This window comes from Scleropages formosus, chromosome 22 (genome assembly GCF_900964775.1).
Source record: "Scleropages formosus chromosome 22, fSclFor1.1, whole genome shotgun sequence".
Lineage (NCBI taxonomy): Eukaryota > Metazoa > Chordata > Actinopteri > Osteoglossiformes > Osteoglossidae > Scleropages > Scleropages formosus.
This window is the reverse complement of record NC_041827.1, coordinates 9,681,790-9,697,578: the sequence shown is the minus strand read 5'-3', so window position 1 is coordinate 9,697,578 and position 15,789 is coordinate 9,681,790. Positions and strand designations below refer to the sequence as shown.

Genomic DNA, 15,789 nt, shown 5'->3' with positions numbered 1-15,789 from the left:
ATATGCAATTGCAGTTAAAAAAATTGTCAGGCTGCTGTTACGCTGTTTAAGAATAAATATCAGCAAATGTCTCGTGTAATTATAACATGTTTCTAATCATGATGACATGAAATCTCTTGCATGCAGTTGTTCCTATGGTCTGTTTCTGTTACTATTGTTTGTGTGAGGTGAGCATATTCAGCTTTTCACTGAGGAACATTGTCTCTGAGACATTAAAATGCAACAGCATCCCCAATCCCACCTGGGTAATACTCAATATTCACTATTCAACTATGTTTCAATAACAAAATGTGCATAAATTGTATCAAACAACTAGAATGGAAACTTTGTAAGACTTTAAGGTATATTAAAGCCAACACCATTATGATCCAGATTCACACTCAAAAATGTTCAATTTAAAGTCCTAGTGTATTAGTTTTACAATCAATATGTTTTCACATACTTGAGTAATATGCACTTTGGAAAACATACAGTATTGCAGAAGTGCTTGTTATATTTCTGGATGCTCGGATTTTTATCATGTCGCTCAGAGAAAAAAATTTTTGGTGCGGAATATTTTACCGCGCAACAGATTCTCATTTTATAATTTCAAATTCAAAATATTGTGGCGTGACAATTCATGAGGTAGTAGGTAACAAAAAAATTGCAGCGCACTCGTCCTCCGAGTTACGAACACCCGATTTACGAATTTTGCCGAGATCCAAGGATTGATTGATTGATTGATTTACTCACGTTTTGTTCATTGGTTCGAATGTTTCAGGCCGAAAATGACCTGTAGTTCCGCTCTGCGCCACTGGGGGGCATCAAACCGCGCGGAAAGTGAACGGAGGAGGGAGGAAGGGGCCGCGGGCAACGCTAAACTTCAGCAGGAAATCTGACAGCGGATTTTTACTATCATCATCATTATTATTTTCCAGAAACTAACCCACGACTAAACGGAGGTGCGTTTCTGTTATTGCTCCATTCTGACTGCACACTTAAATACACCATGTTCACCGCATCCGAACCATGATCGGTGGCTTTTTCCCCCCGTGGCCGAAATTCATTTTCAGTGTAATTTACACTGCTAGATACACTAATTACACTCGGTCGCTCATACATGAGTGAAACACATTCTTTCTCACACACTATAAAGTTACGAGGTCCCACCGAGATTCGAACTCGGATCGCTGGATTCAAAGTCCAGCGTGCTAACCATTACACCATGGGGCCGCACGCGAGTCGGTGCCCTTGCGTTCTTTCTGCCCACGTGCTGCTCTGAAACACTAAGTCTCAACCTCCGCCGTTTCATCCAGTTTTAGCACCTTTTTTAGCGAAGGAGACGGGAGGCCCTGTTGGGAGATGTGGAGGTTTTTTTAAAGTTCATTTTCACCCATTCGGTTTACTGGAATAGAGTTTCATTTTGCTTCATGTTCATAAAAGACAATATATAATAAACTGGGGTCTACGTTGCATCCTGTCCTGAAGCCCGATGTTTGCAGTAGAGGAACGCCGAGACCCTATTAGTTGCTGATGAAAATAAAATGTGCAGGTTCCTTTCATCTGCTGCCCACGTGTTACTGTTAGCGTAGCGTTACAGGCGAGGTTTCCAAGCACTTGACAGACATTTCTATGCGTTTTGCAACATCGCCGTCCGCGTGCGCGTCGTTCTAAATGCTGTTAACGGCGCGTTTGGAATCGGGCTGTAATTTTATTTCAAATGCACTACTGCAAAAGTTATGAGGTCCCACCGAGATTTGAACTCGGATCGCTGGATTCAAAGTCCAGAGTGCTAACCATTACACCATGGGACCGGACACACTCGCAGTATCTCCAAAACCTGTATTATTACTATTACTGCTCACTACAAGCTTCTTTTCTATTGTGTTTTATTTGCTGTGATTATGCAATCGGTTTAGTTGAACGCGTTAACGACACGGCAGACTTTCTAAAACATGGAATTCACGCCCGGCTCCGGTTTGTTAGCACAGTTGCGGCAGCTTTCGTGACGTAGCGCGTCGGACCGCGCGCATCATTTATGTGCGACAGGAGAGCTCGTGCACTAAAACAGCCCGTTCGGTAACTTAATGGTTCCCGCGTAGCTTCACTGCGCACTTTATAGTTCGTCTTACTGCGCGAGTAAATTGCGAATACAGTTGCATTTGTTGTCGGGTCTCTTCAGCAAACTGCGCCACGACAAGTTCAATGGAGCTGTAGTACTGGCAGCGCCCTGAAGGGGGCAGTAATGAGTTTTGCGCGCCACGACAGTTCGAGAGCTGTAGTACTGACAGCGCCCTGAAGGGGGCAGTAAGGAGTTTTGCGCGCCACAGTGGGCTAATAGCAGTCTCCAAATTAAAATCCTCAAACTCTTCCGAAACACATTTCTAAGGGCTACAAATATAACAAGCAAATTGTCTATATAAAATTAACTATTCGTTAATTTTTTTTCACACACCCAAATTCCAACATTTTCAGTGTGCCATGTTGATATAAAATTTATACTTGTTTTATCGTTTGCGATTATCCGTTGTTCGAAGGCAGTTCGTCACAATTCCCCGTTCTAGCCAAGCTACATTTTTAAAAGACCAAAAGGAAATGAAAGCATTTAAAGGGCGCTGCTGTCATGCGCACAGCTGGGCGGCAGGGGGCAGTGCTGCGCGGAGGTTGCAACATTCTATTGCTTGCTGGAGATGCCATTGAAGCTTTGAGCTCCTGCTTATTCCTCGGGACTGCACACGTAGAAGCCAGAGCGCTCTCTTTGATCGCAGGATGCAGGTTTGCTTGTAATTCTTGGAATAAATAAATCTTCTGGCAGCAAAGCTTTCTGTCGCAGGGCCTCTGAATCGTGGGCTGGTGTAGCGGCCGATGTCCGAGACGCCCTTCGGTCGCAGGAAACGTCGATTTCGGGCCCCGCTGCGTTGGTGCCGGCGGTCAAGCTGCTCTCTGGTTACCTGTTTGTTTTGCTACCCGTTTGATCCGTGTAACGTGCAGTAAGCATGTGTCTGTCTTTCCCCGCTGACACACCTAGAGCGAGCCAGCTGTGGAGCCGAAGGCCTTTACGGTTTACCATTTGTTCTGCCCCCTCCGCTGATGATCACCTGATCAGTCAAGGGGCATCCAAACAACCACCTGACTGCTCCCTCCACAAAGTGCTTATGAAACACTCACTGTTTTTCCTCATTATATAAAGTTCTCAGGCTGGGACAGACTGGAAGCCAGTTGCCCTTTGACCCCCAGAGGATTTTTTTTTTCCCCCATCCTTTTCATGCCTAAGGATTTTTTTTTTTTTTTTTTTTTTTTTTTATTTCCTCCATTGCTCTCTGGAATTTCCCCTTGCTTGTTTTTAACAGCATCGTTTTTTTGGTATTATTATTATTATTGCATGATTCTTTGTTAAGCGCTATAGACAATTTGGCGGTGAGGTCGTGTGTTGGGAGGGTATCGACATAGAAACAGATTTAACTGAACCGAAAGAGATGATCGTCAGTGCTTATACGGTACATGGAACAAGTTGAACAGCGATAAACGTGGCGTTTCTCATACATCTAGCTTTAGCCAAAAAATTGTGATCTTTTGTAAAATCCTGCCTGTACTTCCTCACGAACACCAGTCGGTTTGCATAGTGGTGATTCACAATTGGAACCGATCCCAGATTTTGTCTTTCTCATGTTATAATTTGCATTACAGTTCAGATGATAACTGATCTCCCTTTAACACACAGTTGTGTTTTACTGCCATGACCGTCCTTAGTGCTTTATGCACCAGTGGGGTCACAGCAATAAACTCAAACCTCAAAAGTACCTGGACGTGTCTTGTGTTTCCGTGTCTAACTTACATTTACCGTCGGTAGAATCAGTAATCTTTAGTAATAAGGATGAACTCTGTAGCTCTACCGATGCAAATAGACAGTGTGTGGTGACATCCATGCCGCAGAGGGGGGACACAGACACACACATTTTCAGAACCGCTTGTCCCATACACGGGGTTGCGGGGAACCAGAGCCTACCCGGGAACACAGGGCGTAAGGCCGGAGGGGGAGGGGACACACCCAGGACGGGACGCCAGTCCATCACAAGGCACCCAAAGCGGGACTCGAACCCCAGACCCACCAGAGAGCAGGACTGTGATCCGCACCACCGGGACACAGACACCGTAACGCGAGTCCTTCCTTTCGATCATACGGGCTGCGCGCTGTGCCCGGAGAAAAACAACATCCCTCACAAATCAAATGTGATGCTTTGAGCCACCGTTTGAACGCGCACGGGAACACGCGACGTTAAGCCGGGTCGGGAGGAAACCGGAACGCCGTCGTGTCCGGTTGTTACATAAATGTCAATGTTTGCAGCGATTTCCACATAGTCCACAATGCCGCGTTGAGGCAGGGCCAAAGTCCAGATGGTTGCAGGGGTCCGCTCCCCGGCACACATCAATGAACCGAACGGCAACGAGGGACACAGATACAGTATTCAAACATCTATTACTTCAAAGGGATGGCAGGCTGATGCCTGCAGAGTTCTATAAGGTCTGTTTACTCCATGTGTGTGACCTCCCACCTTAACGTAGAAAAAAACAGCCAACATCATGTTACATCTATCTGGACTAACAACAATAAGAAGCCAATGGAAAACAGGAAGAGTGGAGCCTCCTGTGTGCAGTAAATCCTGAATAATTTCATGCTTTCCCTGACTCCAGGTTTGAAAGAGAACCTCACATTAAGTTTTTGGCAAGGCTCCACGTCATGCGCTGCGTTTATCTCTGGCAATGTGTTTAAACTGAAACCGTAGAGCCAGATCTTTCCTACCTTTTAAAAAATGTTTTTCATAATATCGACGCCAGAATAAATTTCGGGCCTTTCGCACCCCCCTCCTCCTTCTGTTTTGCGGACTCCCGCAGATCACTTCTCCAAGGAGAGCGCGAATGAATAACAGCAGCGCTTCGGAGGAGCTGGAGAACTGGGACTCGCACCCAACGGGGCTGCCGTGGGACCAAACGAACCCTATCGGCACTGGCCGGTTTGACTCCGCGCAGGTGCCATCTGGTGCCAGCTTCACCCGCTTTGTCGTAATAACACGCTTTCAATTATTTTTTTTCTCGGCCTCGATGTTTGAAGCCAACCGAAAGAACTACACGTCATCAGTTGGTCCGGAAGGTAGGCGTCTATATGTATCGTTTGCGTACATCCTTTTAAAATAAACATTTCATATGGAAGCAGGAAGTGTAATGTGTACCCAGCAGTCTGTTCTCACACCCTAGTGATCTTAAACGAGCTTCAGCGTTTTCTTATTTAAACAGCTGGACATTTTACAGCATCAAATCAGGTTATGGACTATGCTCTGCATGAACTATGCCCTGATTACTTAAGTCCTCATACAGACTTCCCATACCGCCTTGGTAGGATATGAGTATCTGTAGGGAGTGTCTTTTGACGCCTGTGCCTGTGACAAAACTAACAATAATAATAATAGAAAATATGCAGGGGTTAATGCAGTGTCTCTACCAACTTATTCATTACTGGGCAAAACCGTAGATCAAGTAACGTTTTATACAAATTTTATTTGGGAGTTTATTTTCATTGTGTCGGCAGTAATGCATTTTTGATTTTGCTTTTTCAATAATTTCTCGGTCATTTTACACACATACTGTATTTGCGAATGACACTGCTCTTGTTCCCAGTGTTCAGTTTTCATCTTTTAACCAAATTTTGTAGTATTCTGATATGATTAAGGTTTCTTTTTTTACATTCTTTAAATTTTTTCCACAAGACTTCTGCCTGTACTGATCAAGATCAACGTTAAGGAGATTATAATAAATTATTTGAAAGAAATCAGCCGAGCCTGAACGCTTCACATGGTTATCCATGTTAAAATATTCATTTATTCAAGGGACAAATTATGAATGCAGACATATAACAAAGTCCATTGTGTGTTATGTAATCCTTTTGTTCACATCATTATTTCATCAGGAAACTCCATATGTTCCAAAGTGAAGTGATTTCCTCTGGCTGTAGGTGTGTTCTTAAATTTGAGTTTCTGGACCTTCTCTGTTTATTTTTTTTTCTATTATGTACTGCTAATCACTACCTGGAAATATTAAAAGAGCTGGACTACATTTTTAGTGGTAGAGTATTACAATATGTGTCACGGCAAGTAAGTCGGACAGACTTCAAAATCTCAGCTTCGTTGACTGTAGCAGATACAACCCATGACCGCTGGGAAATGCAGGATTTTTAGATGCAGCATCCTAACAAAAGATTCAAAGAAAAAGTAAGCTAGATTTAGAATTTCCACTTGACATGTGTACCTTTCAATCCTTTTTGTGCACATGAATTTTTATGCTGTTCTGTATACCTGATGAGTCACATCAGAATCTTCCGAAGCTCTACTTTTTTTTTGTTTTCTGCTTCAAGTGAACCACCTTTGTCATATTTTATCACTTTCTGCATCTGCAATGGCTGCTTGCAGGTCGGTGGGCTGGAGGACAACAAAAGAGACAGGAGGGCCTCTTTTCCAGTTCCTCTGACGCACCGTTTCTCGCTGTGGCATGATGCCTCCAGCAAATACACACACGCCCACAGTGAAAAGCATGAATAATCATCTGCATTCCAACTGTGCCCAGGTCAAGAACTCCATCACTGCTTCTGCACACTGGAATTCATCGTAATTGCAGTGCTCTTATTTTTAAGGTTTTTTTTTTTTCTTATAAGTGTCGCTAGTTAGTGCTTAACTAGTACTTATAAATATCTGGTATTTTTGCTCCGTTGTAGTTAGCTCTTGTGCTGGGTGCATTGTTTGAAATTCTTTCATTGTAACTCAGACATAATATATATATGTATATATACAATATATAATAATTCATATACTGTATTTGTGTCTGATTTGAACAGAAAGCAGCCAATTCTGCTCCGAGTAACAAGATGGTGTGGCATTTCGGCATCGGTTTTCAGCCGTCCTTGCTAATGTCAGCTGATTTAAGAATGCAGACAGCTGTCATCCATCAATAAAGTGCTTACATGTCTGAATTTTGTTCTTTTGACAGGAAACTGTCACATTAATCCTTGCGTGCTGCGTGAGCTGTGATATGAAGTATTTAGTCAGTACACCCCACCCAAAACGGTTTATAATGTCAATGTAACTGTGACTTTCTATGAAAATGCTGTTAGTTTTGAGTTTTCTGATATTTTATATCTCAGATCTTCAGGGGAAACTAGCCATTTAATACACAGTAAAACCTTATGGAAATGAAACAGCTCTGTCTTGCAGCTATGAAACAAGGTATACAGGGCCACTAAATAATATACTAGTTATCTTGCCTCAATCACTGCAACAGCAAAACCATATAACATAACATACATTGAGTGTGTAACCGTATTACTGTAGCATTCATTTACATTTACTCATTTAGCAAACTCATGTAGCAATCTTATGAAAATGTTTGATATTTTATGTATTATAGACAAACAAAAAACTAATTATGTAAATATAAAAGTATAAAAATATATTTAATTTAAAAAATTGAAATATGAACAAAGAAAAAATAGACAAATTTTTGATAATATAAAATACATAATTAAAATATGCCAACAAACATATGCTCATGTATTGCAAGGAAATTCAATTACTGTATAGTATTACTTATTTTTTAAATACAGTACAGATCTTAGATATGGTTTCTATATTCGGTATAGAAAGTATGTATTTTAAAGAACTGTAATCCGATTTTGAAGATATTAAATCATACAAATATTTAACGGCAATGCTGGTATTATAATAATAATAATAATAATAATAATAATAATAATAATAATAATAATAATCACTGTCACTTTAAGCTTCACAAGGATAGAGATGTTTACCTCTTCGTTGCCTGTGACGTCACGACACACCCCTAACTCTGGGGGAGGAGGGAGTGGTTCCACATGTGTTTACAAGCCCCCGAGCCGACAAAGCAGATCGCGACTCAGATGCACAGTGACCAATTAAAAGCTCGGCTCGTCCGCTTGTGCGCATTTGATTGGTCGACGATAGGCGTGATGGACGTCGCTGCAGATGTACGGGGCGGGTCGCCTGTAAAATTATGTCCCTGTGTTTAGGGGGGGGGCGACTGAGGAAATCTCTCCGATCGAACTAACGTGAGTTTTGACTTTTTCGCTGTTTTTTGGTCCGTCGTGCAGCTTTGCGTAGTCTCACTTTCATCTCAGTCAGCAGTCATTAACGTCGAGTTGAGTCTGTCCAAAAAGTAAGGTAGGAAAATATAAAAAAAAAACAATGAACTAGGCTAGGTGGTGCCTATAGATAGCAGGATATCTGGGTCAGCGAGAGAACCTACCTTATCTAGCAGTGTGATTCGAACGAACAGCTCGCGCGCCGCCGCTCCGCGGCCCCGTGTGTCACAGTGATACGCGCGCACAGCACACAGTGACAGTGTGTGCAAAGTTGAGTCCCGCGCGGAGCGGGAAGCCGTCGCCGCCGCCGCCGCGGAGCGCGAGCCCGCTAGCCTGTTAGCTCGAGTCGTGTGGACCTGGAAGTGCGCGGCGGTGCCGAGCAGCGAGCCGAGGCTTCTCCTCACCTCACCTGGCTACAGACCTGGGTTAACGTGCTCTCTCAGTCCTTCTGGCACTCGGGTCGGTCCTGAGCGGCAGGGCAGGTGGACCCCCTAGTCTCTCTCTGTGTCTGCCCCCCCCCGCGTCCTTCGTCTCTCTCTCTCTCTCTCTCTCTGTGTCCCTCACTCCGGACCAATGTGTCACCGCTGTACTACTAGCGGAGCCAGTGCGTCGTCGTCGTCCTGTTTTCTGATGGGTTTTTAGCGCGCATTCTGTTCTTTTTTTTTATCTTACGTTTATGCCGTGCTTAGCGCTCATTTTATTTCTCGTGTTGGTTAACTTGTGTAAAAACTCACTCACTGTCGTTGACAGACGGCGTGCTGTCGAGTTCACCGGGAGGAGAAGCTTCTCCAAGTCGAGTTGAGGAGGAAACGAGTCATGGTGGTGGAAATACAGGTGAGCAGTGCGTGCGTGCGCGCGCGTGTGGTAATACTACTAGTAACTAGTGACAGCATCGATCGGCGGTAGGGTGCAGTCAGTGGTTTCAAAATGAGTGTGTGTGGAATACGGGACTGAATGTATATGTGGAATAATAATTCTGTGTGTGGGGGATTACTGGAGTGTGCTGTTCATCATGGCGCGTGGGCCTCCACGTGCTCCTCGGTCTCAGTGAGTGTCCTCGCGCTGGTGATACCACGAGTGAGAGCAGCCTGTGAGACTGTCCTCCTGAGCTCCTCCTTGCACCACGTGTGCGTTGTCTGTACAGTGGAAACCAGCAATTCCTGTTTACCCTCCTCCTGTTAGCACTGTACTATGTATGTATGTATGTATGTATGTATGTATGTATGTCAAATCCAGTGTATGTGAAGTTCTTTGACTTTTGACAAAGGAAAGTTCGTTTGATTGAGATACACTGTCTGTACGGCAGTTGACATCTTTTCATGGTGTGTATCACTGCAGTGCATGGCGGCACACACTGGAACGTGCTGGGTGCAGGAGTAGGTACCCTACTGGTTAGTACTGTGGCCTTTCAGTGAAGGAGCTGGGTTCAGATCCCCCTTCCGCCGGACCCTCGATCAAGGTACCTAACCCTGAATTGCTTTGGTTAAAAATTGCACTGCTGTATACGTTGGCATATTATTCTAAGTTGCATTGGACAAAGGCATCAAAGTAACGATTAATAACTTAGTTAATAAGTTAATTATTTAGATTGCTTATCAGCAGGTTTGATTTTGAAACTTAACGTGCTTATTTAAGGTGAACTATCCAAGTGTCTTCTGAAGTATGTCTCTTACATAAAAATCTTGCAGTTTTAGTTTTTTATTAATCTGAATATGTTACCCAAGTATGCTGTGCATATTTTATGGTGCGCTTTCAGAAACTTTTTTTTTGGTAAACCACAGTTAACCTGTTCCAGTGTTATGTAATGAGTGGTCGTCTTTTAGGTGTGTTTCTTGTGGTAATTTCTGTGGTCGGCATCGTACTACTTCTCAGACTGTTGGGCGAGTTGCAGTGTTAACACAATACTTGCGTGTGTATATATAAAGGACCACTGCTGATGCTTTACAAATTCATTTTTGTGTTTTAAGGCTATACCTGCTTCAGTGAGAATGGGGTTAGTTGTTGCTGTGACCTGTGCTGTAGGAATAAATGTAATAATTTGTTCCAGTATTTTGTTTTGGTACTTCAAGTTCAATGTGGGGGACAAAGTGGTTTTTTCTAATTTTATCTTACTTTTCCCTGATTTTTTTTTTCGTATGTAACCAGAGATATGCATTCTAAGTTGGGTGTTGTGTGAGCAAGCCAGTAATCACTTGTGATCTTATGTACAGTGCCTATAAAATGTATTTACCTGCCTTGGACTTTTTAACATTTTATTAAAGTATAGGTGCAGAGTTTTTGCTACTATCAACACAGTAATTACCATATAATGTCAAAAGTAGAAAAAAATTGACATTTTACTAAAATAATTAGAAATAAACAGAAAATAATTGAATGCACAAGTATTCACCCCCTACTTTGACACATCTAATTTACATTTGAAGTTACCAGCTCGCATAATAATGAAGTAACTAGTCTCAGTCCACCTTTATGCAACTGAGCTGTTTCACATAATTTTAGAATAAATATACTCATGTCTGGGAGCTTCCCCATGTACTAAGTGCATTTCCAAGGAAACACTACACCATGAAAACCAAGGAACATTCCAGTCAGATCTGGGACAAAGTTCTTGAAAAATACCAGTCAGGCCAAGGGTATAGAAACATTTCCAAGGTTTTAAATATACCATGAAGCACAGTGAAGTCCATCAAAAAGGTGAGAAAATATGGAACAAATGTGAATTTGCCCATTACTGGCCATCCTTCTCAAGTGAGTGTCCCGGCAACAAGATCCACACAAAAGAGGGCCATTAAGAGGCCAACGGCAACTCTAAAGGAATTACAGTCCTCCATGATAGAGATATTAGAAACTGTGCATGACAACAGTAGTACACGCTCGTCATACATCTGTGTTATATGGGCGGGTGGCAAAAAGAAGGTCTTAGTCGGGGGCGGGGCGCATATCACATCTTTGCTGGGGTTTGCCCAAAGGTGTGTAAGAGACTCAATAATATCGAGGAATTGAGACCAAAATTGTACTGTCGGCCTCAGTGGTAAGTGCTCTGTTTAGCACAACATAACTTAACAGAGCATATGACACTGAACATCACCAGGCTCTACCATAGGTGATGCTGGTAGCATCATGCTTTGAGGATGCTTCTGTGGCAGGGACTGAAACTCATAGACGAAAGGAAAATTGGATGAAGCCAAGTATGGAAAAATCCTAGAGGAAAATGTTCTGCAATTTGCAAGATCACTAGGACTTGGAAGAAATTCACCTTTCAATGGGACAATGACCCAACACATATAGCAGTATCCATACTGGATTGACTTAAAACCAGAAAGGTTAATCTCCTGGAGTAGCCTAGTCAAGACCCAGCTTTCAATCCATCTGTGAGCATCTGTGGAACAACTTAAAAATTGCTATTCACAAACGGTCCCCATTCAGCTAGAGTGAAATGGAGCAATTTTGCCAAGAAGAAATGGGTGAAAATTCCGGTGTCAAGACTTGCAGTGCTCTTAAGAGACTTGTGAAAAGAGACTCCACTGCAATGGCTGACAAATGTGGTCCTACCAAATATTAACTTGGGTGGAGGATGTGTGAATACTTAGGCATTGAATTTAATTGGATTTAATGATTTTCAGTTTTTCATTTATTAAAACGTTGGTTTTCTCACTTTCATATTGTAGCGCATTGTGTGTTTGAGTGGCAAAAATTCTCAGTTAAATACATCATGGTTCCATTCAGTAACACAATGAAATGTGGAAAAGTCCAAGGCTCTGAATACTTTGTATAGGTACTTGTTATACTATATATGTTCATTATATGATTGTAATGCAAGTTGTTAAATGCGTGAAACATGTTCCTAGGCAGCGTTGTTATATTTAAAATGTAGCTGGTAAGTTGATCAGAAATTTCATCATAGTGGTTGTATTATAGTCTGTCTCACTTCTCTAGAGGCAGTAATATTCATTTCAGCTTGGGTTGTCCACATCAGTGGTTTTATTTGTCATAATCTTATGTTTACATGGAACTGTGGGTCTTAACTTTCATGTGTCTCATGTTCAGCTCTATTTACAGGCATCGGTGTTTAACACTTGCAGGTGAAATATATTGGGGGGAGGTGGCATGTACCCTTCCTCGTCTTGGCATATAATTTATTTTACACTTTGTAGATGCTTTTCTCCAAAGCGACTGACAACATTAAGATACTTACAGTTATTTACCCATTTACACAGCTGGGCAATTTTACTCAAGCAATTCAGGGTAGGTCCTTTGCTCAAGAGTGCTACGACTGGAGGTGAGACTGGAACCTGCAACCTTTGGGTCCGAAGGCAGCAGCTCTAACCACTGTGCTACCGGCTGTCCCGTTTTATGTTGTTATTTTCTTGTTGACTGTCACTGTGTCATTCTCTGTTGTTGCCTTTGTTGTTTTGGGTACCTGATAGTGCTGCATCTGCTTGGAAACCTTTCGAGAACAGATTTGTGCTCTTGCAGTACTGTGTTTCTGTAGTGAAGTAGCATAACAGCAGGTCTAATGGGGGCTTTTTTCTCCTTTTAAAATGGGTGGTGTCTGACACTTCCCAGTGGCAGTTTTTTTAATGCTCAGTCTGGTGAGACTCCAGCCCCATCACGGTGGAGAGATGGCCTTGTATTTATACACAGTGTCTCTATGCCTTTTTGAAGAGGCCCACTTGTAGGGGTGTCCGTTCCTGCTCGTGGTGGAGATGAGGGGCGGGTGCTTTGTTCATGGGAGGAGGGCTTATGTGGAGCCCATTGGGATTGGATGCAAGACGTAGTTTCCCCCCCCCCAGTGTACCCCGCCTGTTTGTCACGGTCATGCGCCTGTGGACAGCTAGTCTGCTGATAATCCACGACAGTCAGGACAGAGTTTGCGTGCTGGTTTTTATTCTGCTCTGCTACTAGTTCATCCTTCCACCTCAGCTCTGCCCCACAAGTTAAAGTAATGTGTGTGTGCCTGTGTGTGTGTCTTGAGGCAGGTCTGTTTAAATATAGAGTCGGACACAGTACTTCACTGTGTTTAGTGGGTCATTTGAGGTCGGCTCACTGCAGATTTGTTTTATGTCTATGCTTGTGTAGTGAATTAGCCAGAGGTATGCAGTAAAACACAGCGTTTGCATTTTCCCCTCTTTCACTCCCCCCGTTTTCTCCTGAAATCTGGGTGGGAGGAGGTAAGTTGCAGCCTCTTTGACAAATGTGATATGCAGTTTAATAATATGTTTAAATGTATGCTTTTTTAAGTAATTGTTCCATTGAAAGCTCTGCAGTTCTTTGCTGGCATTCTTGAAACTTCCGATAGTTTTAGCTGCTCTTTCTGTTCCTTAGAATGCCATTAGTGTGAGCTAATACATTTTTTATGTATTTCAGTATTAATACATTTTGCAGAGGAGTTTGTGCACAGTGTGTCCCTGCAAAGATACTGACATGGTTTAGAAGTACTTGTCAGAACATGACTTTAGTTTATTTGTAGGCATACATTCTTTATGGAGAATAGCTCATGTCTCCAAATTAACGTTCCACTTACAACTGGTTATTCGGAAGACGTATGGTCAGTGTTTTTACAATATTTAGGGTATAATTATGATATTCAGATATGGAAACAGAATGCATGAGCCCAAACACCAATCATATTTTTCGTTACATTGTGACTATGTGATCAAGAAAAGAGGTAATACTCGAAACTGTATTTTAGAATGGGTTAAAAACATTTTATCTATGTATGTTAAAAAAATAGCATGTCTTCTGCAGACTGCAGCAGGATTCTAAGCATGTTGAAAATGTCATCTTTTAAAAAATGTTTTTATTACTCTGTTGTCCACTGTGCATTTTCTTCTAGTCAAGGTACATGAGAAAAGGGTATTTCTGCCAACATGAGGAGTCTCCCCACATGTAGTCAGGTACACAGGGTGTCCCAGTGATGTGGCTGTAGCTCTCTCTGTTGGCAGTCTGTAACCTGCTCTGATGTGATCAAGCAGTGTCTCTAGTAGAGATTGACTTTAGCCCATCCCGCCTTTGTCAGAATGTTGCCAGCTGTGTTCCCAGTAGCAGAGACTTTTGGTTGCTGACACCCAGTAGCAGCTGTTCAATTAGAAATCTCACATTCAGACTGGCCTGAGTGGGTGCCTTTGAGCCAGTACAGGAGCTTGAGGTGAGAGTGTCTCAGTAGATGGCCATGTGGTCAGATGCTCAGTACACAGCATCTCCTTGAGAACCCAGATGTGTGCTTCTCTGTTTTTTTTCCTCTTCTTCTCCAGCAGCAGCAGAGAGGCGTATCTTCCTGGTTTTTGGCTGGAGCTGCTGGACCAAATAGTGGAAATGTTACTGTCCAGCAGAGGCAGACCAGCTGTCTCGTGTATTTCAGCTGGGCATGAGTTCCTGTGTCTTGTGTGGGTTCTGCATGCTGTAGTGCTACCTGAGGTGTGAAGGTGGCTGCAGACATTCAGCACCATTCCTTAGTGGATGCCAGAGTTGGTGGCTAAGATGTCTGACTGAGCCGTATACACTCAACTAAAGTAAATAACCCACCCTCCGCCACGCTGAACAAGGCCAGTAATCTTTGCCTTAAGCATTAGAAGGCCAGTGGTTTGTGGATACAGCTGGGTGGAATGCGTCTGCGGAACATGCTGTCTGTTCTCCTTCCAAGTGGCCAGGAGATGTGCAGGTTTGTGTCACTCGTGTTCCTGGCAGGGCTGCTCTGATCTTCTGATGACAAAACAATAAGTGTAACTCTTAGGTGTAAGCTGGACATGCAGAAGATGAGACCCTTTCACACTCGCATGCTAAACTCTTGTTTGTTTTTTTTTGCTTAATTGACGCCAGCCTTGTAGGCTAAAGTGGAACTTCTCAGAAATTCCCTGTCAAGGCAAATAACACATGCAGTGTTTTTATCTAAGTGGATTAGATGAGGATTTATGTTGATTGTGGTCTTGTTTTTATTTTTTTACTGAAATGCCTGTTGTAGTGTGTCACAGCATAATGTGCACAGCTTGATGCTTTTTGAAACCGGTGCATGAAAAACCTATTAGGTTCAGCTCCTTAGTTTCTGCTTCGTCCTGTCCTGAGTTTTGTACAGTCTGTGGTTTTGTGTTCACATTCCAAGAAGGTAAAAGCAGACTCCACTTATGACAATTTAATGACATTAAATACAGGTACCTTTTTATTTTTCCAAAACGTACAGGTGGTAGTCACTTCCTAATGATCAGCTAATCGAGTGAACGTTATTAGCAGCATTTGGTTGTAATTTCCACCTTAACTGATATGGAAACGTAATTGTGCAGTTATTCACACATGACTTCTGCTTGTTGACAGTTTTGGTTCAATAAATTATGACCAAGTAAAATCTTTTTTTTTCTTTTCTTATTAACTCTTTTTTCACACGAGGATTTACATACTGTTAGGACTTGTGATGAATAGATCAGGGTTATTTACTATATCCTGATATGTAAAACCGTAACAGTGAAAGATGATGTGCGTTCTTTTATGTCACGATATAGGTTGTTTTATTTTTCAGTAAAATTTGATGGATGGGTCAAGACGTGGCATGAAAGGTCAATTTTGATTCAGTTGATGAAATGATAAAGATCCGTTAGCTAGCGTTATGGAATACTTAAGAGACTGTGGAATAATCCATCCAAAAAGACTGGCCATAA

General features: G+C 42.5%; 1 protein-coding gene, 2 long non-coding RNA genes and 2 other non-coding genes across 8 annotated transcripts in view; 2 read left to right on the top strand and 3 right to left on the bottom strand.

Moving 5' to 3' along the window:
- Nucleotides 1–1,140: 1,140 nt before the first annotated feature.
- On the bottom strand, nucleotides 1,141–1,212 carry trnaq-uug (transfer RNA glutamine (anticodon UUG)). Its single transcript has one exon. It is a non-coding gene; the product is annotated as a tRNA-Gln (tRNA).
- A 509-nt stretch (nucleotides 1,213–1,721) lies between these two features.
- Nucleotides 1,722–1,793, bottom strand: trnaq-uug (transfer RNA glutamine (anticodon UUG)). Its single transcript has one exon. It is a non-coding gene; the product is annotated as a tRNA-Gln (tRNA).
- Nucleotides 1,794–4,881: 3,088 nt separating this feature from the next.
- Nucleotides 4,882–7,115, top strand: LOC114909335 (uncharacterized). Its single transcript, XR_003797235.1, has 3 exons — nucleotides 4,882–5,128; nucleotides 6,441–6,594; nucleotides 6,863–7,115. It is a non-coding gene; the product is annotated as an uncharacterized LOC114909335 (long non-coding RNA).
- LOC114909336 (uncharacterized) lies at nucleotides 5,841–8,385 on the bottom strand. The gene is made up of 3 exons (XR_003797236.1): nucleotides 8,305–8,385; nucleotides 7,832–8,203; nucleotides 5,841–6,219 (listed from the first exon to the last, which is right to left on the bottom strand). It is a non-coding gene; the product is annotated as an uncharacterized LOC114909336 (long non-coding RNA).
- The window catches only part of LOC108918597 (vitamin D3 receptor A-like), a 28,111-nt gene continuing 20,363 nt past the window's right edge, over nucleotides 8,042–15,789 (top strand). Inside the window, exons 1-3 of one of the 4 annotated variants that reach the window (XM_018726046.2) lie at nucleotides 8,042–8,107; nucleotides 8,891–8,974; nucleotides 9,479–9,599. The gene's annotated coding sequence lies outside the window, so the exon portion shown is untranslated. Of the gene's footprint in view, nucleotides 8,108–8,143; nucleotides 8,220–8,829; nucleotides 8,975–9,478; nucleotides 9,600–15,789 lie in introns of those variants that run through there. The other 3 variants (XM_018726048.2, XM_018726047.2, XM_018726049.2) reach the window with 3 other exon arrangements.